The 23,274-nt window shown below is 43.1% G+C and overlaps 1 protein-coding gene across 1 annotated transcript in view; it reads left to right on the top strand.

The window, feature by feature from the left end:
* Nucleotides 1–18,440: 18,440 nt before the first annotated feature.
* Nucleotides 18,441–23,274, top strand: part of LOC122446358 (endogenous retrovirus group PABLB member 1 Env polyprotein-like) — a 29,156-nt gene continuing 24,322 nt past the window's right edge. The window contains exon 1 of the mRNA XM_043476460.1: nucleotides 18,441–18,559. The gene's annotated coding sequence lies outside the window, so the exon portion shown is untranslated. The remainder of the gene's footprint in view (nucleotides 18,560–23,274) is intronic.

Here is a 23,274-nt window from a genome sequence, read left to right as displayed (position 1 = left end):
TCTGAGTTCTGTCCCCTGACTGGACCCTGATCAATACAATGCGAACAAAATAAAACCAATTTACTATCCCTGAACTAGGCCACTCAGTTCAGTTCAGTTGCTCAGTCGTGTCCGACTCTTTGTGACCCCATGAACCGCAGCACACCAGGCCTCCCTGTCCATCACCAACTCCTGAAGTTTACCCAAACTCATGTCCATTGAGTCGGTGATGCCATCCAACCATCTCATCCTCTGTTGTCCCCTTCTCCTCCTGCCCTCAATCTTTCCCAGCATCAGGGTCTTTTCCAATGAGTCAGCTCTTCACATGAGGTGGCCAAAGCATTGCAGTTTCAGCTTCAACATCAGTCCTTCCAATGAACACCCAGGACTGATCTCCTTTAGGATGGACTGGTTGGATCTCCTTGCAGTCCAAGGGACTCTCAAGAGTCTTCTCCAACACCACAGTTCAGAAACATCAATTCTTCAGCACTCAGCTTTCTTTATAATCCAACTCTCACATCTATACATGACTACTGGCAAAACCATAGCCTTGACTAGACAGACCTTTGTTGGCAAAGTAATGTCTCTGCTTTTTCATATACTATCTAGGTTGGTCATAACTTTCCTCCCAAGGAGTAAGCATCTTTTAATTTCATGGCTGCAGTCACCATCTGCAATGATTTTGGAGATCAAAAAAATAAAGTCAGCCACTGTTTCCACAGTTTCCCCATCTATTTACCATGAAGTGATGGGACCGGATGCTATGATCTTAGTTTTCTGAATGTTGAGCTTTAAGCCAACTTTTTCACTCTCCTCTTTCACTTTCATCAAGAGGCTCTTCAGTTCTTCTTCACTTTCTGCCATAAGGGTGGTGTCATCTGCATATCTGAGGTTATTGATATTTCTCCCGGCAATCTTGATTTCAGCTTGTGCTTCATCCAGCCCAGCATTTCTCTTGATGTATAAGTTAAATAAGCACGGTGACAATATACTAGCCCACTATGGTGGTATTAATGGCAGAAGCTTCTACTTCATAAAACTTGAGGCTTCTCTATGCTTCTAATAAGTGTAAACCTAGCTCAACAAGCACAATGAGGCATGATAAAGTAGAAAGGGCCCTCAATGACTTTATTCTATTGGGCTAGATGTCCAGGTGGCAGGCTCCTCTCCCATTGCATATGCTAAAATTCCCACTTTAGAGCTGAGTCGGTGTGAGGGAACCTGAGAAATATGCCTCCTTGTTTTAGAATCAAAGAGATCCAACCAGTCAATCCTAAAGGAAATCAACTCTGAATATTTATTAGAAGGACTGATGCTGAAGCTAAAGCTCCAATACTTTGGCCACTTGATGCGAAGAGCCAATTCATTGGAAAAGATCCTGATGCTGGGAAAGTTTGAGGGCAAGAGGAGAAGGGAGTGAAGGAGAATGAGATGGTTGTATGGCATCAGTGACTCAATGGGCATGAATCTGAGCAAACTCCAGGAGATAGTGAAGGACAGGGAAGCCTGGAGTGCTGCAGTTCATGGGGTCGCAAAGAGTCAGACACAACTTAGTGACTGAACAACAATATCTTAGAAGATAAACCCGAGACAATAAAATGGGAAGGGAGTTGACTAAGGTCACACAGAAAATGAATGATAAGGTGGGATTAGATCCCAGGTCTCCTGAAGCACTGAACTTCCTTGGATCACCAACTGGGTCGTAACTCTCCCCACTCCGTAAATATCTAGGCTTAAGGTAGAGGTTGTGCCAACTTGTTTCTCTACTATGTTGAATAAAATAAACATTTTTTCCCTAAAATTGAATAGAAATGATTAAAATATTTCTTCTTTTTTACAAAATTTATTTGTTATTGATGTGTAATTGTGTTACAATGTTGTGTTAATTACTGCTATATAGCAAAGTGACTCAGTTATACATCAATAACAAATAAATTCTTTTTCCATATCCTTCCTTCTCCCACCCCCCTTCCCTTTGGAAACTACCAGTCTATTCTCTATGTCCCTGATTTTGTTTCTGTTTCATAAATAGGTTTATTTGTGTCATATTTTAGATTTCACATATAAGTGATATCATATGGTGTTTGTCTTTCTGACTTAATTCATTTAGTATGCTAACCTCTAGCTGCATCCATGTTGCTCCAAATGGCATTATAAAATACTTGTTCTTTATGCATTTTAAAAAATAACCTGATCACTAAGCATAAAGGCACCACCCTAATGCTATATTTTTAAATGTGGCAAAGTAATGTGAAAGCTTGCCCCCACCTACATCATGCAGCTAGTGGTGAGATTATGGGAGAATTCCTTGACTGCTGTTTCCTGTAAAATGGCAGTTCTAATCATATTTACCTCTCAAGGTCAATACTGGGGCAAAGCATTCCTTTAATAGGTGGGACCTGTTGTTGATGAATGACTCTGATACTTGCTTCTAATGCAATTTATCCACTTTTTTTTCCCATTGGTCTTTTTGGTTCTGAAACAAACTTTTTTTTTTTTTCTTCCAGTAGCACTATTCTTGGCATCAGCCTAATCTCAGTAAATGCTGGAGATGATTAAGTTGTCAGTATCAGCATGCGGTGTTTTCCTAAGAGCTCTGTGAAGCAAAATTCCTACCCAGAGAGACAGCCAAGGCCATGTCTTTGGGGGAATTGAGGACGCTTCTCCCTCCACCTCTTCCTAATCCCGTAAAAGGTCCTTTCTGGGGACTGAGCAGGCCGACTGGTCTCACACTCCTGGTGACCCATCTGTGGGGTCACTGAGTACAGGGCCTGCTGGGCTTAGCCTCCAGGATAAGGGGCCCCTGAAGGCCATCACCCAGCCCAGCTGGGTTCACACCCAGTGATTTACCGAGCATGGGGGCCACTGACACCTTTTATGCTCCCTACTTGAGGCCAAAGGAACTCGGCGAGGGGAGAGGTGGCCGGGAACCCACGCCTGGGTCACTCCACAGAACTCTCCCATCATTGATTGGTGTCCCTTTGCCCCGGAAAACAATACCTGGGCCCCTCGACTTTGGGTTACCACACTTTGGCACCACCTTTGAAGCCATGATCTGAATTTACGACATGAGCGTGAAAGACCGTTTCAGGCTCTGCCCTCTTTCCCGGCCGCTGAACTTGATGTGGTCCAGAGTAAATCACCCTAATAGCCACCGGGCCGGCATTGTTGCGCGAGGTTTTATACCCGTGCTGGCGGTTATTTAGGGAGCCAAGCTGCTTTGCCAAGTGTCGAGTTACAGTTACAAAAAACTGTCGCCTTGTGCATAATTATGAAGAGATAGAAGTATCCAAGGTGGGTTCACCGCAGGACTTTCAAAAGCTAGGTTCATGAAGGAGAGGGAGAAAATAAGGCAACTGTTTTCTAGCCCGTGAAGGGGTCTCCTTTTTCTAACACTGTGGACAAAAAAGTCACTTTTTCCTGGGAGAAGAGGTGGCGCAGGTCACCAAGTGGTCACTAGACTTGATGCTGGTGAAAAGAGTGTGTGTTCCAGGCCCCTCAGGTGGCTGGGACGTGGGCCTGCCTGGTTCTGGGTCCTTAGTGTGCAGAGAGGGTGATGGGGAGGAGGTGACGGGTCCCAGAGACACTTGCCAATTGAAGCTGTTGTCGGAATAAAGATCCTTAATCTCTTCTCCACGCACATTTGTACTGAGTGCTCATATTTCTGATGAGTTGTTGCATTGCATGGGGGCAGCTCTTTATACATCTGCAACCCTGGAGGGCCTTGGGAAGCATGCTGCCCTCCTAAGGGACAAAGCCCAGGGACCCAGCCTTCAGAACAACAGGCCCCGAGATGCACGAGTTATGAGTGTGGGAGATTTCTCTCCTGCTGCTTAGATTGATACCTGTACCCCTTGTGGCAGATCGAATCAGTGATGGTCCAATTCCCCTTTCTTTCTTTTTTAAAAAATATTCTTAGGAGGGAGGTTCAAGAGGGAGGGGACCTATGTATAACTATGGCTGATTCATGTTGATGTATGGCAGAAACCAATGCAATATTGTAAAGCAGTTATCCATCAACGAAAAATAAATACATTAAAGAAAGAAAAGCATGTTAAAAAATTTCTTAGTAACTTTATTCATAAGAGCCCCAAATAGGAAACAACCCAAATGTTCAGAATGGACCAAAACAACTTTTCATACAACAGAAGCACGCTCAGTGATAAAAAGGAATAAACTCTTAAAGCACTCAACAACATGGATATATCCCCAAAGAGTATGCTAACTGAAAGAAGTCATACACTGTATATGTTCATTCCTATTAAGTTCTAGAATAGGCAAAGTGAATCTATAGCAATAAAAATCAGAACACTCTTTGCCTGTTTGCTTACTGGGTGAGAGTTAGCCCGACAAGGACGTGTGAGGAGCTTCTCAGGGATGATGGAGGAGATCTACCTCTTGATAGCGGGGCTGGTTAACAGGTAAATACTATTGTCAAAGCTTTTCCTTTTCCTGCTGGTGTCAGGTGCGGTGATGTCTCTGCTTGTCCATCCAGTGATGGAGGATGCAGAAGGGAGAGAGGATGGTGAAGCAGGTGGTGCTAAAAAGGGCCCTGGCACCTCTTAGCGTTTCAGCGGCCCCATCCCCTCACACATTCTCTGAGGGTCTGACCTGGGGTGACTTTTCCTTCTTAAGGCTTCCTGCTCTTGATGCAAGTGCTGTTTAGTAAGTACTTTATTATTACATTGTAACTGAAAAACATACATTCCCACAGTAAAGAACTCACCAAAGAGCACTTAGTGAAAAGAAGCCTCCTTCACTCCCAGACCCCAGGTTCCCTCTCCTCGCCCCCAGAGGAAGCCATCACTACTGGTGCCTGGATTGGAATGTCCATTTTTGGACTTACTTTTACTTATATGAAAATGTTGAGGAGGAAGGGGAGGGAGGAACTGTGATTTGCTGCTGGCCCTTGGCTGCTGAAGGGCAAGGGCAAGGCTGACCAAGTCCACAGTTAGTGCCAAGTCTAAAAGCAGAAGAGCTACTTTTGTGCCAAGGCCTTGGGAGACTGGGGCAGGTCTTTCAGGAGGGAAAAGAGAGAAGAGGGAAACAGTGTAACCATGCATTGTTCTTTCAGAAAACCTGAGGGGTCTGGGGTTCCAGAGTTGAAAGATAGCACTTATCCTCAATCAAATCTAGCAGGGGGGATGTGCAGAGAATTCAAATGCAATGCAATGGTGACATGCAGGTGCAATAAAGACAGTGCAGAGGGAGCAAAGAGGAAGGGGAGAGTGAGTAACCTGGTTGGGACGAAATGGTGAAGAAAGGCTTCCTGAAAACAGTCATGTCTGAGCTGGGCTTTGAAGGATCAATAGGAGTTGACTGGGCAGATAGAGGGCTACAGGGGAAACCATGTATCAAAAGTTTGGTGTTTGGAGAATTGCAGCCAGGTTGACATTGTTGAGCCCAAAGTGTGTATGTGTGCACATGTGTGTGATGTGCATGAGCATGCACACAGAGAAGTGCATGGCTGTGTGTGTGTGTGTGCAGGGGTGAGGTTGGAGATGGAGCTTGAGAGGCATGCAAGGTCTGGGTCAGGAAGGGAATTGCCTTGACTGATGGTTGGGAGCAAAGTGTGTTTCCTTCACTTGTTACTCATCCCACAAATATTGGGCACAAGCGTGTGCCAGACAGAATGCCAGATGTCTGGGCGATGATGGAAGACAGGTGTCAGGGTCCTCTTCCTCATGGATTGACATTTGAGGTGTGTGTGTGAGGGGAGAGTGGATGGACAACAAACAGCAAATGCATGCTCATCATCAGTGTTGTGAGGAGAATAATGAGGTGCTTTGGGGAGCCCTCTCTGAGGAGGTGATGTTGAAGCTGAGACCTGAAGGATGGAAAAAATCTGGAAGACATGTCCAAGGAGTGGGACACAGGGCAAGTCAGCTGTGTGAATGAGGAGTGGAAGTGGGAGCCACAGTGTTCCCAGGTGAGCAGAGGTGACCAAGCCAACAGTTTGGAATCCCAGTAATTTTGTGGGGACTGGAGGGGACCTGTTTAAGATGGGACTTGGAGAAGCAGAATTTGACTGCCAAGTGAGAGTGTGCATTATGAGTGGAGGTGCTCGAAGACGCCGGTGCAAGTGGTCAGGGCCTGGGGGAGGGGAGGGTAACTACCACCACCTCCCCTCCCCCCACTCCACCACTAGCCAGTCCATCACCACATCCAGCTCACTGCTCCTCCTCAGTATCTCACAAGTCCATCCATCCCTTTCTATTCCCAAGTCCCACTGACATCCTGGATCAGGCACCATCCCACCTGGAGCTGGTGTACTTCATTGGTCTCCACATCTCCTTTTTAACCTCATGCAACCCAGTTTGCACTCAGCAGCCAGGGTGATGTTTTCAAATGGAAATATGATCACATCACCACCCTGCTCAAAACCCTTCAGATGTTCCCTCTTGCCTTCAAGCTCCTTAAGATAACCTGGCCTTTGTTGTTGTTGTTCAGTCGCTCAGTTTTATTTGACTCTTTGTGACCCCTTGGACTGCAGCACACCAGGCTTCCCTGTCCTTCACTATCTCCCAGAGCTTGCTCAAACTCATGTCCGTTGAATCAGTGATGCCATCTAACCATCTCATCCTCTGTCATTCCCTTCTTCTCCTACCTTCAGTCTTTTACAGCATCAGGGTCTTTTCCAATGAGTTGCCTCTGCATCAGGTGGACAAAGTATTGGAGCTTCAGCTTCATCATCAGTCCTTTTAATGAATATTCAGGGTTGGTTTCCTTTAGGATTCACTGGTTGGATCTCCTTGCTGTCCAAGGTCTCTCGAGAGTCTTCTCTAGCACAATAGTTCAGACGCATCAGTTCTTCAGCACTCAGGCTTCTTTATGGTCCAACTCTCACATCCATACATAACTACTGGAAAAACCATAGCTTGGACTATATGTACCTTTGTTGGCAAAGTGATGTCTCTGTTTTTTAATAACATGTCTAGGTTTGTCACAGTTTTTCTTCTAAGGAGCAAGTGTCTTTTAGTTTATGGCTGCAGTCACCATCTGCAGTGATTTTGGAGCCCAAGAAAATAAAGTCTGTCACTGTTTCCATTTTTTCCCCAACTATTTGCCATGAAGTGATGGGACAGGATGCCATGATCTTAGTTTTTTGAATGTTGAGTTTTAAGCCAGCTCTTTCACTCTCCTCTTTCACCTTGATCAAGAGGCTCTTCAGTTCCTCTTCACTTTCTGCCATTAGGATTGTGTCATCTGTGTATCTGAGGTTATTGATATTTCTCCCACAATCTTGATTCCAGCTTGAGCTTCACCCAGCCCAGCATTTTGCATAATGTAATCTGCATATAAGTTAAATAAGCAGGGTGACAATACACAACCTGGATGTACTTTTTTCCCAATTTTGAACCAGTCCGTTGTTCTGTGTCTGGTTCTAACTGTTGCTTCTTGACCTGCATACAGGTTTCTCAGGAGACAAGTAAGGTGATCTGGCATTCCCATCTCTTTAAGAATTTTTCACAGCTTATTGTGATCCACACAGTAAAAGGCTTTAGTATAGTTGCTGGGTTCAATATCATCACCTCTTGGCGCTCCTTGGCCCCCTCTTACCTCCCGCATTTTTTCCTGTCACAGAGGCTTTTATCGCTGCCCTGAAACTGCTCTCTTCTCGCTTGTCTCCAGGCCTTTATGTGGGCTCTTCCCTCTTCCTGTAATTCTCCTCTTCACCTTGTGTCTTCCATGAGCCCTAAATGGTCTCATTTCTGTTCATCTTCTGGGTCTTTTCAGGAAAGACTTTCTGTTTCACCAAGACTGGTTCAGGTGTCCCCACGACAGTGCACCGACCCCCATCCTAGCTCTTACTGTGCTGAGTTGTGACTGCCTTGTTTGTTGTCTGTGTGCTGGACTCGATTCCAAGAGGAGGGCAAACTTGTGTCCTTAGCCCTTAGCATAGTGCCTGACATGTAGCTGGTACTTGATAGATTTAGAGTTGAAGGACGGAAATCTGAGATGTGAGAAGGAAGAATGGGTAAGGGCTGAGAGTCGAGCTGGGGAAGGAAGAATTGGAGGTGATGTCATCAGGAACGGCTGGTGGCCATGGGACAGCAGCAGTAATGATGCTAAATATCTCCTGGTCCTTACTGTGTGCAAGGCACCACTCTAGGTGCTTTTTGCTCATTAATCCTCCTGAAAACAATATGAGGAGGATACCACTAGTGTTCCTCTTTTACAGACGAGGAAACTGAGGCACAGAAAGTTTAGGTAATTTATTCAGAGTCATACAACTAGTAAGTGAAAGGGCTGGGATTCAAACAAAGGAGTTCAGTTCCTACACTCTCTGTACACTATGAAGACACATTTAATTTGGGCATTTCACACTTTGAGTGGCAGTACGTTCTCTCAATAGTTCGCACTAGTTTCATAGAGTGGGGAAGAACTCAGCTAGTCCAAATTGGACAGGCTAAAGTACCTATCTAGATCTCTAGGTGAAACCCTAGGATGATAGGAGAGTTCTAAATAGCACTGAACTCCAACCCAGTGATAGGGTCCGGTGGAGCAGCAGTCAGCTCTTTCCTGGTGCTGGTGGTACTAATTGAAGTGAGTTTCCTTTTTTTTCTTCAACTTTTTATTTTGTATTGGGGGATAGCTGATTAACAAAGTTGTCATAGTTTCAGGTGAATAGCAAAGCGACTCAGCCATGCATATACATGTATCCATTCTCCCCCAAGCCCTCTCCCATTCAGGTTGCCACATAACAGTGAGCAGAGTTTCCTGCGCTATACAGTAGGTCCTTATTGGTTATCCATTTTGAATATAGCAGTGTGTACATGACCATCCCAAACTCCCTAACTGTCCCTCCCCCCTGGCAACCATAAGTTCGTTTTCTAAGTCTGTGAGTCTCTTTCTGTGTAGTACATATATACAGTGGAATATTACTCAGTCATTAAAAAAGAATGAAATAATGCCATTGGCAGCAACATGGATGAACCTAGAGAGGGTTATACTGAGTGAAGTAGGTCAGACAGAGGAGAAATATTGTATGACATCCCTTATATGTGGAATCTAAAAGGAAAGAATACAAATGAACTTACTTGAAGTGACTTTCTAAACTGAGCAGGTTGTGGATGACCTTGGATTTTGTTGACAAAATAGACTGCCAGTCTGGGGTCTCACTAGAAAGATGGTGGAGAAATTAAGGATGATTTCAGGCCATAGGAGTTGTTTGAAGCATGATGCCTCTTTAATACACTCGAGGTTCTCGGGAAGAAAGTAAGCAGCAGGAAGCAAGATGGTGCCCTCTTGAATGCTCGTTGAGTAGTCCTAACAACTCTTACTCAGATATCAAAGGGGCTATTTCATCATCACCCCAAGGCTAAAAGTGGACCTTTTAGGTCCCTCTGACTTTGCTGGTGGAACTGTAAAGCAGTTCAACCTTTCTGTAGAGATTTTGCAATGTCTACCAAGAGTCTTAAGAAGGGGATTGCATTCCCATCCAGAAATTAATCCTACAGATATATTCAGAATTGAGGACAAAAGATTGATAACTAGGATTTTTCAGGGTAGTCTAAATTATGTAAAATTGGAAACTATGAAAAATATGTAAATAATTGTATATTTTCATGACATTCAGTTCAGTTCAGTCGCTCAGTCGTGTCCAACTCTTTGCGACCCCATGAGCCACAGCACGCCAGGCCTCCCTGTCTATCACCAACTCCCAGAGTTTACTCAAACTCATGTCCATTGAGTCAGTGATGCAATCCAGCCATCTCATCCTGTGTCATCCCCTTCTCCTCCTGCCCCCAATCCCTCCTAGCATCAGGGTCTTTTCCAAAAGTCAACTCTTTGCATGAGGTGGACAAAGTATTGGAGTTTCAACTTCAACATCAGTCCTTCCAATGAACACCCAGGACTGATCTCCTTTAGGATGGACTGGTTGGATCTCCCTGCAGTCCAAGGTACTCTCAAGAGTCTTCTCCAACACCACAGTTCAAAAGCATCAATTCTTCGGCGTTCAGCTTTCTTTATAGTCCAGCTCTCACATCCATACATGACTACTGGAAAAACCATAGCCTTGACTAGACAAACCTTTGTTGGCAAAATAATGTCTCTGCTTTTTCATATGCTGTCTAGGTTGGTCATAACTTTCCTTCCAAGGTGTAAGTGTCTTTTAATTTCATGGCTGCAGTCACCATCTGCAGTGATTTTGGAGCCCAAAAAAGTCTCTCACTGTTTCCATTGTTTCCCCATCTATTTGCCATGAAGTGATGGGACCAGATGCCATGATCTTAGTTTTCTGAATGTTGAGCTTTAAGCCAACTTTTTCACTCTCTTCTTTCACTTTCATCAAGAGGCTCTTTAGTTCTTCTTCACTTCTGCCATAAGTGTGGTTTCATCTACATATCTGAGGTTATTGGTATTTCTCCCAGCAATCTTGATTCCAGCTTGTGCTTCATCCAGTCCAGCATTTCTCATGATGTACTCTGCATATAAGTTAAATAAGCAGGGTGACAACATATAGCCTTGACATACTCCTTTCCCAAGTTGGAACAAATCTGTTATTCCTTTACATTAGGTGAAAAATAAACATATATTCAAAGGTTAAAATGCTTTTGCTAGTTTCTGACCTGAAGGAGCTATTGAGGCTTGGAAAATAAGCAAGAGAAAGAGTGAATCTCCCTCAGGAAAAGTCGTGCAGGCTTTTAACCCCACAAAGCCTTTTCCATCCCTTCTCTGCTGCTACTTTAATGCATTCTCTGGCCGTAGTGAGAGTGAGTCTGGTACATGAGGCACCAAGGAGTATTCCCCGTGGTTTGCTGGCAAGCCTGTGCTAGCACAGGTGAAAGAGGAGCTGAAAGCAAGAACTAACAGTTGTCTAGTGCTTGCTCTGCATCAGCCCTGTTGTTTAGTGTGACACACACACTACTGTCTTCTGAACTTATGAATGCATTGCCCTCAGAGTGACCTTGTAACTTTGGTATTGCCACTGCTCCCATTTTGAAGACAGGAACACTGAGGCCCAGAAGAACAGTGTCCCCCGTGTCACACATCTAGTAAGTGGTACTGCCAGAATTTGAATCCAGATTCAAATTCTGATGGTGCTAAGTTGGGGAAAAAATGGAAATAGTGACAGACTTTATTTTCTTGGGCTCCAAAATCACTGTGGATGGTGACTGAAGCCATGAAATTAAAAGATGCTTGCTCCTTGGAAGAAAAACTATGACAAACCTAGACAGCGTTTTAAATAGCAGAGACATCACTTTGCCATCAAAGGTCCATCTAGTCAAAGCTATGGTCTTTCTAGTAGTCATGTATGGATGTGAGAGTTAGACCATAAAGAAAGCTGAGTGCTGAAGAATTTTGAACTGTGGTTCTGGAGAAGACTCTTGAGAGTCCCATGGACTGCAAAGAGATCAAATCAGTCAATCCCAAATGGAGTCAGTCCTGAATATTCATTAGAAGGACTGATCTGAAGCTCCAATACTTCGGTCATCTAATGTGAAGGGCCAACTCACTTAAGCTGGGAAAGATTAAAGGCAGGAGGAAAAGGGGACAACAGAGGATAAGATGGTTGGATGGCATCACCAAGTCAATGGACAAGAATTTGAGCAAACTTCAGAAGATAGTGAAGGACAGGGAAGCCTGGCATCCTGCAGTCCATGGGGTCGCAAAGAGTCAGACACAACTTAGCGAGTAAATAACAAAGTTGAGGAGTGGGAAAAACAACAAATTAGGGAGGAAAGGAAGAAGACAAAAGAGATGAGAAATCTAGTTTGGGTACAAGCCGAAGGTCAGTAACTGCAGGGTCCTCTCCACTCTGGAAAGCAACACCAGATTGGGATGCCAAGAGGCAGTTTGGAGTAGGAGAAAGATTGCTACCTTCACATATGTGGACCTTGTTGATTCCAGCACTACCTCTCACAAGGGCCACCCCTGTGACCTGGACAAGGGTTTCTTCAGGAGCAGCAATAGAAAGGTTAAAAGAGAAATTGCTTTTGACCAATCATGAGCGTTGGTATTTGAGAAAGTTTTTCTTAAAGGTTAAGAAAGAGGCACACATTTCTGGATTGATTCCGAAGAGAACTTCTGGGCACCTTCAAGGACTTCCCAGGTTGATAGCAATGCTTTTTATTCCAATTTCACTTTTGAACAGATGGCTTTTCTGTTCTGTGCTCCAGATAGAATTGCCCCTACAGCTCCCCTTATGCTCATCAGCTCCTTTTGAGGCTGGTTTTTGGCACCCAAATTGAACACAGATGGAGAGTGTTGGGGGCAGGTAAGAGGAAGTGTTTTCAGAGGTTTCTGAGCAAATGAAGGGAAAGAAAAGAGTTAGAAGCTTCATGTGAGAGACAATGCCAGTGGCTAGTGACAGAAGGAGAAACAGTGACAGAAAAAAAGGGGCAATGCAGTCTGAGTATGAGCCCCTTGAGGGAACGAAGAGAGAACCAATTCTTCATACCTGTCGACAGGTGGCAGCCCTGACACAATACAGCTTGGTTTTGTCTTATTTTATCTGAAGAAGTCTCTGCGACTGTGGGGTGGGAGTGAAGGGAAACAGCAGTTTGGGGGCTGGCAGAGAAAGCTAATGGCAGCGTGCATCTGGCTGATATAAAGAATAGCACTCATAGCTTGTATTTGGCTTGCATTCATCATCATTGGGCCCATTTTCCAGCAATACACAAGATGAAGTGGTTTAATAGAAATTGGGTCATTTGTAGAGATGTGGATTGACCTATAGAGTGTCACACAGAGTGAAGAAAGTCAGAAAGAGAAAAACAAATACCATATATTAATGCATGTGTGTGGAATCTAGAACAATGGTACAAATGAACCCATTTTTAGGGCAGTAATAGAGACACAGATGTAGGAAATGGATGTGTGGACACAGAAGGTATGTGTGGAATGAATTGGGAGATTGGGACTGATGTGTGGGCACTGCTATGTGTAAAACAGATAGCTAGTGGGAAGCTGCTGTAAGCACAGGGAGCTTGGTATGGTACTCTGATGACCTGAATGGGCCAGATGGGAGAGGTTGGAGGGAGGCTCATGAGGGATGGGATATACATATATACACACAGCTGATTCACGTCATTGTATAGCAGAAACTCACTCAGCATCATAAAGTGACTATACTCCAATACCAAAAAAAAAAAAATGATGGTTATGGCACACTTCAAATAGCATGCTGAGTTCTCTCATGAACTTGCCTCATTTCGTTCTCTTGTGGGTTGTTGTTATACCCATTTCACACACAAAAAGAAGCTAACAAAATGTTAGTTACCTCTTCAAGGGCTTAGTACTAGGAGGATGCAAAGCCAAGATCCAACTCTGTATCTGCCTGCTGCCAAAGACTGTTTTGATTTACTTTCCATGTTGATTTCCAAGACCAGCTGGAGGCACTGTGTTTATTGTTTAACCATCCTCATTCTTAATGTTCCAACTTGATTAAGTCGGTCTTCTTTGATGTTATGTGAACTTAAGGATTCCTGAGATATTCATTAAAATATATCAATTCCTTAAAAAAAAAATCAATTCCTGGGCTGTTCTCCTAGAACTACTGATTAGACTGTGAGAGGAGCCTGAAAATCTATTTTTGACATGCTCCAAATGTGATTCCCACGTACTCGGCCAGCTTGGTCAACATTGGTAGAGGTAGATTGTCACATTTATGAATATAAATTCAGTTGGCTGTAAATGGTGTATCTTTGCAAGGTTTTATATGGTTCAGGAAGTAAAATCATTCATGTTATATTTATGTGCTTTCCTCTGATCACTGAGATTTTTTACATTGTGACATTGAAATGGTCAATGAAGATTATGTTTACTTTTGGTGCTAAGGCTGAAATACAGCAATACTTCACTCCCTGTGGTGTCATTTCCCATTTTACTTTGTATATTAGAGCTGAAATATTTATCTGCATGAATTGAATTGAAAGGCATTCTCTGGTTAAGCAGTAGGAGTTTGAATTCTGTTTAACACTGAGTCATGAAAGGTCAAGGTTCATCATTAACTTAAAATTTTTTTCTTTTAATAATTTTAGTTGTTTATTTTTGATTGTGCTGGGTCTTCATCGTTGTGTAGACTTTTTTCTTGTTGCAATTCACAGGCTTCTCACTGTGGTGGTTTCCCCTGTTGAGGAGCATGGGCTATATAGGGTGTGAGGGCTTCAGTAGGCTCAGTAATTGTGGCTCTCAGGCTTTAGAGCACAGGCTAAATAGTTGTGGTGCATGAGCTTAGTTGCTCTGAGGCATGTGGGATCTTCCTGGATCAGAGATTGAACCTGGGTCTCCTGCATTGGCAGGGGGATTCTTTACCACCGAGCCACCAGGGAATCCCCTCATCTTTAACTTTTTAATCTTGCTTTTGGTGGACCTTGCTGCTCTTCCTAACTTTGTCCATCTGAATGGATTTAAGAGGAGGTAGTTTAATCTACATTGATAAAATTAAAGAGAAATGGAGATTTGGGGGAATTATCCATAATTAGGCCCCAAACCACTTTTAGGCTAAAATACCCAAATGTCAATTCTAATAATGCTTTTTGGGAGTCTGAGGTTAAATATGACTTATAGGAAACTTTTACTTTACACAGGATCATCTGAGATCCAGTATTCTAGTCTTAACTATTGGCAGGTACACAGAGAAGAATTCCCTAATAAATCAGTGCCCCTTTGAATACCTTCACCCTACCTAATGTCAGCATCTATCCAAGCTAACATTTACAAAATATCTTATAAAGATGCAGGATTTCATGAAGCATTCTGATGGGTGATGTTGGAGGATTCCTATGGTTTCAGACAAAGCTGTTAATAAATATGGATTTGGCAGAACTAGTCCAGTTAACAATGGAAGAAGAGAAAATCAACAGGATGCTTCAAAAGAGAATTATTTGAATATGAAATATTAAGAAAGCCTTCATAAAATGGATGAAGTCCTCTAATTTTTGGTGAGAATTACTGTTTTTATGATCATGCTAAAAATAAAAATGAGAAGAATAATACTGTTGTGCTATCATGTAATAACAGAAAAACTTCACAAAAGAAACCCTAAGAACATTCATCTCTTGTTTGTTCTAAGTATTAGAGTGCATTTATTATTATTTCCCATATGTGGTTTAACATAAGATAAACTTAATTTTGCTTAGTTTCATTTTTCAAACAAATTTCCACCCATATTCATCACTATATGTCACTATTCACTGCGAACCTTTTAATCTTGTTTTAAGAGAATTCACTTTAAGTGAGGATTAAATGAATTTTTACATGTAAAACATCTAAAAAGTGAAAGAAAGAAAGTGAAAGTCACTCAGTCGTGTCCAACTCTTTGTGACCCCGTGGAGAGTCCATGGAATTCTCCAGGACAGAATACTGGAGTGGGTAGCCTTTCCCTTCTCCAGGGGCTCTTTCCAACCCAGGGCTCAAACCCAGGTCTCCCGCACTGCAAACGGATTCTTTACCAGCTGAGCCACAAATACATAATAAGTAAATATTCTGTAACTTCAGTTACTATTGTTATTAAAGTGTAATTTTTATTAATTAATTTTGTGGCAACACCACGTGGCTTGAGAACCCCAACTCTCAGCAGCAAGAGTGCAGAATCCTGAGCACTGGACCACCAGGGAATCCCAGTGTCATTTTTAAAAACACCAATTATACCTGGATAACAAGGGCAGCATGCTTTATATTTGGTCTTAGTAGCTGTTACTGTTTATTATATTCAATTGATTAGACACACTTTACATATATGATTTTATTTGATTCTTACAACCCATGCTAGGAGACAGGCACTACTTTTAGTTCCATCACTGTTAAGGAAACTGATGACAAGCAATATCTTAAGTCTCACGCTGGTAAGTGGAAGAGCCAAGATTTGAATCCAAATTTGACTGAAAAGATTTGGATCTTCCTTCTTTTCCTTTCTTTCTTTCCCTCTCATCTCTTATTCTAAATTTTGATTATAGAAAACATCAGATATACACAAAAATAGCAACACAGTACCAAGAACCCACCCCCATCCCTCACATAGGCTTTTCCCAGTTTTTGCAATAACCAACTTGAGGCCAATCTTCCTTTATCTCTACCCCAACCTCCACCCCTACCCTCAGATTATTTGCACAAAATTCCAGCCATTGTATCATCTTCACTGTAAATATTTCCAGGTATAGTTCTAAAAGATAGGGACTCTTAGCCAAACACAACCTCAATATCATTGTTACACCCAAATAAAAGAAATAATATTAACCAACATTCACATGGTCTGTGAAATTTTCCTGATTATCCCATAAATTTAACATTTGGCTAGTTGAATCAGATTTGCACATCATATCTGTTTCATATATTCCTCAGAGCTCTCTTCATCTGTAGATTTCTTCTCCATTTTTTCCCCTTGAGATTTATTTGTTGAAAAAACTGATGCTTGTCCTGCAGAACTCTCTGTAACCTGGATTTTGATGATTTGATCCCTATGGTGCTGTTTAGAATCTGTAAACTGGTAGCTTTTCTTTTCTTTTTCTACAAAATTTTCTTGAACTCCTACTGTATTTAAGGTGCTGGGTTTCCATCCATCTAGTTCCCGCTCACATGGGGCTTAGGGTCTAGCCCATATCAAACCAGCCTGATATTTTATTTCTATTATTCTTATATAATATATAAATACATATTGCTTATGCTATAACTCTATTTGATTTACCTAATAGTGTGAAATAAAAGGTTTTGTATTGTACTAAAGAAGCCACTGAGACCTCAGAGAACCAGACAGAGTTCAAGTTGTCTCTATTATATCAACTCTGTGTGAACATGTGGTGGTGATGGGGGTGTCAGTGGGAGGGGGGAGGAGGAGTTGGTGAGGAGTTGTACTAGGTCTGGATTCTAGAGTCTTCATCATTAAAAATTATGGGTTTGGACCAAGAGAGTGTTTCCTTTGCTCTAAGAATTTCTTAGAGCAAAGGAATTCTTTTTCTCCTCTACATGAGCTCTCAAGCCAATTCCTGATATACAAAAGAGGTAATAGTGGAGCTGAACTGAATGAAACAGGGGGTGGCTGTTAAGCCTGGCTCCATCTCACTCTTTATCTTTTTTTATCTTATTCCCCTCCATCCCCTAGGATGGTCACTGACATGTCTTGAGACCTTAGGTCTCCATGGAGAAGTCAGAAAACCACTGGGTTAGGTAAGGTTAGATGTTCTTCTAAGTATTACCAAACTGGTAATACTTAAAATATTAAGTATATCACTTCATGGGAAATAGATGGGGAAACAGTGTCAGACTTTATTTTTTTGGGCTCCAAAATCACTGCAGACGGTGATTGCAGCCATGAAATTAAAAGACGCTTACTCCTTGAAAGGAAAGTTATGACCAACCTAGATAGCATATTAAAAAGCAGAGACATTACTTTGCCAACAAAGGTCTGTCTAGTCAAGGCTATGGTTTTTCCAGTGGTCATGTATGGGTGTGAGAGTTGGACTGTGAAGAAAGCTGAGCACCGAAAAATTGATGCTTTTGAACTGTGGTGTTGGAGAAGACTCTTGAGAGTCCCTTGGACTGCAGGGAGATCCAACCAGTCCATCCTAAAGGAGATCAGTCCTGGGTGTTCATTGGAGGGACTGATGCTGAAGCTGAAACTCCAATACTTTTCCACCTCATGCGAAGAGTTGACTCATTGGAAAAGACCCTGATGCTGGGAGGGATTGGGGGCAGGAGGAGAAGGGGATGACAGAGGATGAGATGGCTGGATGGTATCACCAACTCGATGGACATGAGTTTGAGTAAACTCCGGGAGTTGGTGATGGACAGGGAGGCCTGGCATGCTGTGATTCATGGGGTCGCAAAGAGTTGGACACGACTGAGCGACTGAACTGAACTGAATACTTAAAATATTAAGTAAATACCAAATCCGGAAAGGCCCGGATGAGTAATGCCTCGGTTTCCTCAGTGGGCTTGGAGCTCTGTGCACCCTTATTTAGTGTGTGTGTGCGTGCACACATGTGCATATGGTTGAACATGACATGCCAGAGCTGAAATGCTCTAATCCAACCTCTCCTTCTCAGGGAGCCCATCTTCAGTTGCAAGCGACAGAACCCAAGTCAAACAAGCTTGTGCATAATAGGGAAATCATTGTTACATTTAACTAGATAGAAAGTCCTCACATGGATCTGGCTTCAGGGCGGGGGTTTAAGCCCATATCATCAAGATATGGGCTTCTTAGCTCTTCCACTTCTTAGCTCTTCTATAGTCTGCATGGTTTCCTTCTGTGGCAGGTGTTCCTCATGATGAGGCTGCCAACGCCTCTCAGCTGACAGTCTAGCAACCCAACAACCTCCCTGGAAAGAGAGCACCGCCCCCTTGTTAGTTTCTATGGAAATCCTTCATGCCCACCCTCATTGGCCGGGTATGGGCCACGTGCTCTGTAATGCCCCAATCGCCTTGGCCAGGGGATGCAGACCGCTAATTGGCCAGCTCGGGTTATCGAAACCACATAGGGCAGGCGTATTTTACTAACCCTTACGCTGCAAGCCAAGCCGAAATGCCGATATTTGCGGCAGAAAGAGCAGTTATTTGCAAGGCAGCCAAGCAAGAAGGCGGGAGACCAAATCTCAGATACTGCTCCCTGAAGGCAAAGGGCTGGAGTATCTATAAGGTAAAGAATAAAGAAGCAGGGTGGTCTAAAGCATGGGGAGTGTGGAGAAAAGATGCGGTAATTGGCCTTCTTGGCAGACATAACTAGGCTGCAGGCCTCGATGCCTTCTGAGGGTGGAGTTTTCTGTTCTTTGATGTTGTAAGGTGGGTTGGACTCTCTGCATACCCAGTTGGGGGGAAGGGGTCTGTGGTCCCATCCAGCCCTAACCGGCTTAGCTCAAACTAGCCAGGCTGACCCCAAGTTCCTGGAAAACAGCTAGGGCAGAACCTCCAAGGCTATCTACTGCTTGGCGTGCAAGTCTTCAAACAACCTTGATTAATGAAGGTAGGTGAAAAGAATTTAAGCCACAGTTTGAATTCCCCAAACATCAAGGTGCTGCTACTAAAAGAACGGGGAAATATCCCTAAGAGAGGAACACTGAAGTGACTGTATAACTTATGATCCAGACTGAAATACTTTAGAGAGTAAAAGGGGACCCCATTCATAGTTACAGTGGAGCCATAGATATAGACGGTACTGTTCTAGGCAACTCAGATAGTCACACTAGCTGTACCCCTTAGAGAAGCTAAATGACTTCACCAAGGTGGTGAAGTGAGAGAATTGGCTGTAGAACCCATTCCAGTATTTTCCACCAAAAAGTCATTATCAGCCACCAGGAACTTGTCTAGAGTAGGATTGTCTCAATGGAATAGGGTTTAGTATTCTACTGATGGCTCATATGGTAAAGAATCTGCCTGTGATGCGGGAGACCTGGGTTCGATTTCTGGGTTGGGAAGATACCCTGGAGAAAGGAATGGCTACCCACTCCAGTATTCTTGCCTGGAGAATCCCATGGACAGAGGAGCCTAGTGGGCTACAGTCCATGGGATCACAAAGAGTTGGACAAGACTGAACAACTAACACTTTCACCTTCAAACTAATAGGACCTCTGATGAAATTAGGCCGAGTCATTTGTGGTGTCTTGTCAGTGACCAGTGGCAACAACTTTCCATCTTTAACATGTTCAGATATCCTGCACTGAATATTTGGGTGCACAGACATAAAACACCCCGGGATGGTATGGCATGTGCTAAGTCGCTCAGTTGTGTCCGACTCTGTGCGGCCCCATGGACTGTAGCTTGCCAGGCTCCTCTGACCATGGGATTCTCCAGGCATGAATACATGGAGTGGGCTGCCATGTCCTTCTCCTGGTATGACATAGTCGGTGGTTAAAGACTGTGAGGTTGGAATCAACTGGGTTTAAGCCCATCTCTACCACTTATTGGTTGTGTGACTGGATAAATTAACCTGAGTCTGAGTCTGTTTCCTTATCTTTTAACAGAAACTAACAATAGCACTTACTGCAGAAATTTATTGTGAGGATAAAGCAAGACATTGTTTATCAAGTGCAGCGATGGAATAGGTGCATGCTCCAGAAATGTGACTATTTTTCTAAATTCTATTATGAGCATGCCTATAGAAACCTGTGCGGTCCCTGGTTTGGCCTCCTACCAGCCACTGTTAAAGTCTGAACTCTGGATGCTTTCTCGTGATACATGTAGGAGGACCCCTGGACAATGTGACAGGCATGATGACCTGCTCTGTCTCTAGCCACACACCTGCCCAGGTGTTCTTTCTCTGTGGTCAGCCCTTCTGTGACCTGATCAGGTATTTGCACCCTCAGCCCTCACCCAGTCAAATGGGGGAGCCGTCAGTTTGTGTGTGCAGCATGGACACTGCACTGAGAAGTGTCGATAAGGAAACTCCAAGGATTTTATAGCATCTCTGGGGATTGTTAAACTGCAGGGAGGAAAAACTGCATAAAGGGCAGTCAAAAGTGTATTTAAAAAAATCAAGTTGAGCCATCACCAAGTCCCCGCAGTTCACAGTGTTAAAGCCGGAACCAAAAAGGAAAATCTGAGCCAAATATTTTTAGCGAATGTCTTTAGCTTCTGACACCTGGTTTGGAAACACATCACCACCTGTGCTGCATTAAACCTGTGAAAAACCCAGGAAGGAAATACAGTGTGTGAGGCCAGAAGAGGGTGGGCTCCTGGATCCCTTAGGTCAAACAGCAGGCTGTAAATGACTCTTTTCAAAACAGACATATTACTTCCCAAGATTGCGGCCTGCCACAAAGGAAGGTACACACAGCAGTTGTTCCCAGCAAGAGTTATACTATATGGCTATTAGGGGGAATGGGAGCAGCTTGATTCTCGCCAATGACAGGAAATAAGGTCAAGTAAAGATAACAGGTCTTTGAATTAAGGAGGCTTTAAACACACATCCTGGCCCCACGGCTTTAGCAGCAAATGAGAATTATGGAAAGAAGCCTCGGATTTTCTCACTCCCTTTAAACTGGACTTCTGAAACACACCCTTCCACGATTAATGTGAAGGAGGCCTGCATGGGGAAGGCCCCAGTTTCCTCATACCTTTGGCTTGTTTATGCTGTTTCTAAATAGACCTCCCTGCCGTGTTGCTCAGGCAGTCTCCCCTGGGGTGGTTTCAGGAGTTGTCTCATCTATAGCGTGTCTAGCGTCTTGCTAGTTAATACCTTCAGATTTAGAGGTCAGGATTGCAGTACTTCTGTCCAGGTATTGGGGAGGGGAGTTCAGAGACCCCAGGTGTAGCCAGGCCAGTGTATTTCTTTCTTTCCTTTTTTGTTAAAATTTGTTGCCATTATTATTATTATTATTTTAATCGGAGGATAACCGCTTTGCAGTGTTGTGTTGGTTTCTCCTGTACAATAAGGGGAGTCAGTTATAAAGGCCAGTGTATTTCTATGTTGCTGTGGTTTTCACAATATTCAAACAGGCTTCACTTAATCCAGTGCGACAGAGAAATCATCAGTTCGGGGTGGGGGGGAATCTCACAGAAAACAAAGCCAACATTAAAAGATTGTTTCAAATGTAGAGAAATACAGGTTGTTAGCCGAGATTCCCTGCCCTGTTGTGCAGAGTATATGGGTTATATACCCACCTTGATTTTCTTCCTCCTTGATTGGGAGGGCGGGGACAGGAATAGAGTAGAAGAGGGGAACTTAAGTTGAGCAATCAATTATAACAAATTAAAACAAATCCTGTTAAGTCAGTTAGCTGACTGGCTTGTCTACAGATACCCAGCTGGTTGGTGAAACTCAGTCTTTTCTTTTGATGCTTGTTGGCATTGGTTCTGTTGCACAGGACTATGGACCTGGGCTAGCTTTTTTCCTCCAGTAACTGTTTGAAGAAAGTACACAGATTCTTTGTGCTATTAACATTTTTTGTCTTCTGATAATTAAAATAGAAAAAAAAATCTTGATTTTGATAGTTAAGTGAGGACCCTGGCCTAATGCAACATCCATAGGGTGTGGTACCTGAAAAAAATCAAATGAAAGGATTTGCATCTGTGCAGACAGAGGTCAGGGTCATCTGTTTGTTAGCTGTGTGTCCTTAGGCAAATCCCCTTACAAAGTTTCAGTTTGCTCACCTAAAAGCTGGGAATCATGATTGACAGTATCACTTCTTAGGGCTGTTGAAAGATTGAATGAGATGATGCAGTGCTTAGCCTGATTCCTGGCACAGCGTAAGGAAGAATTCTGGAAGTGATAACTAACAGTTCACTGTGTCATCACTGAGATCTTTGTAGCTCACACGTACTTCATTGGCTTCAAAGGAGAGTCTATAAATCTGTAAGTTTCAGTTTCTGTCATGTAGAGAATGGTTGGAAGCGTTGCTGACTAGTCTTGGTTTGGTTTTAAATGGATCTTTGTTTCCTTGGTTTTTCACCTGAGTTAAAAACACAGTGTTCTGTTATGCTTAAAGATTTTTAATATGTATGGATGCACTTTTTTTTTTTTTTTACAAAATCAATCATACTCACTGATTTTTAAGAAGTGAATGATTTATTTTTTAAAAGTGAATGAGTATCATGAAAAAGAAGAAAATAATTGATAATTCTACCATTCAGAGATTACCACTGTCCACATTTGGTTAGACTATTATTGCACGTTTTGCAAATTTTCACCCCGTTGTATATCAGTTGTCTTTCACATCACTAATAGTCTTCAACGTCATGTTTAATGGCAACAGAGAATTTTATCCATGAGGCACCTCATTTATTTTAGCAGTCTTTTTATGGACATTCAGACCCTTCCTAATTTTTCCACTATTAAATGACACCATTGTTAAACTCCCAAGTCACCAAATTCTGTGATGTGGTTTCCAGTTTTGGGCCTTCATGCCCCTTCATAAACTTTTAGTTTTTTCTGAAAGTTAGAAATCCCCAACATCTAAAACTAGCCCCAAGGATCCCCTTTCAAAAGCTTGAGAAGGGAAATCCTTCCTTCCCAAGTGAGAAGAGGCAAATTTGGGGTCTTTTTCATGATAGCTGTTACTGTGGGTGAGGTGATCCAAAGAGGCATTCCCATTCTTTCCTGTTTCCCTTTAACTGTAGGCAATTTCCTCACTGCAGCAGCAGCCCCACCTTTCACGGGCAGGGTCAAAATACATCACCCAAATAGATGGTGCCTAAGACTAGGGGAGAGTTCACACGCATGTGTTCTGTGCAATGCTCTAGTGCCTTCAGACAATGTTTCACCTCTCATTCCAGGGTGGAATTGACTGGTGAAGCCTTTTCCTGTAACTGGAATTCGGACTCTTTTGAAGGATATACATGACTGCGTTTGCAGCTAAAGACAGATTGTTCAGTCCAGGAGTGGGGATGTGGAAGGGATTTGGGAGTATGAGGTGAACT

The sequence above is a fragment of the Cervus canadensis genome, chromosome 8, assembly GCF_019320065.1.
Source record: "Cervus canadensis isolate Bull #8, Minnesota chromosome 8, ASM1932006v1, whole genome shotgun sequence".
In the NCBI taxonomy this organism is placed as follows: Eukaryota; Metazoa; Chordata; class Mammalia; order Artiodactyla; family Cervidae; genus Cervus; species Cervus canadensis.
Note: the sequence above shows the minus strand (reverse complement) of the source record. Positions and strands in the feature narration are given on the sequence as shown.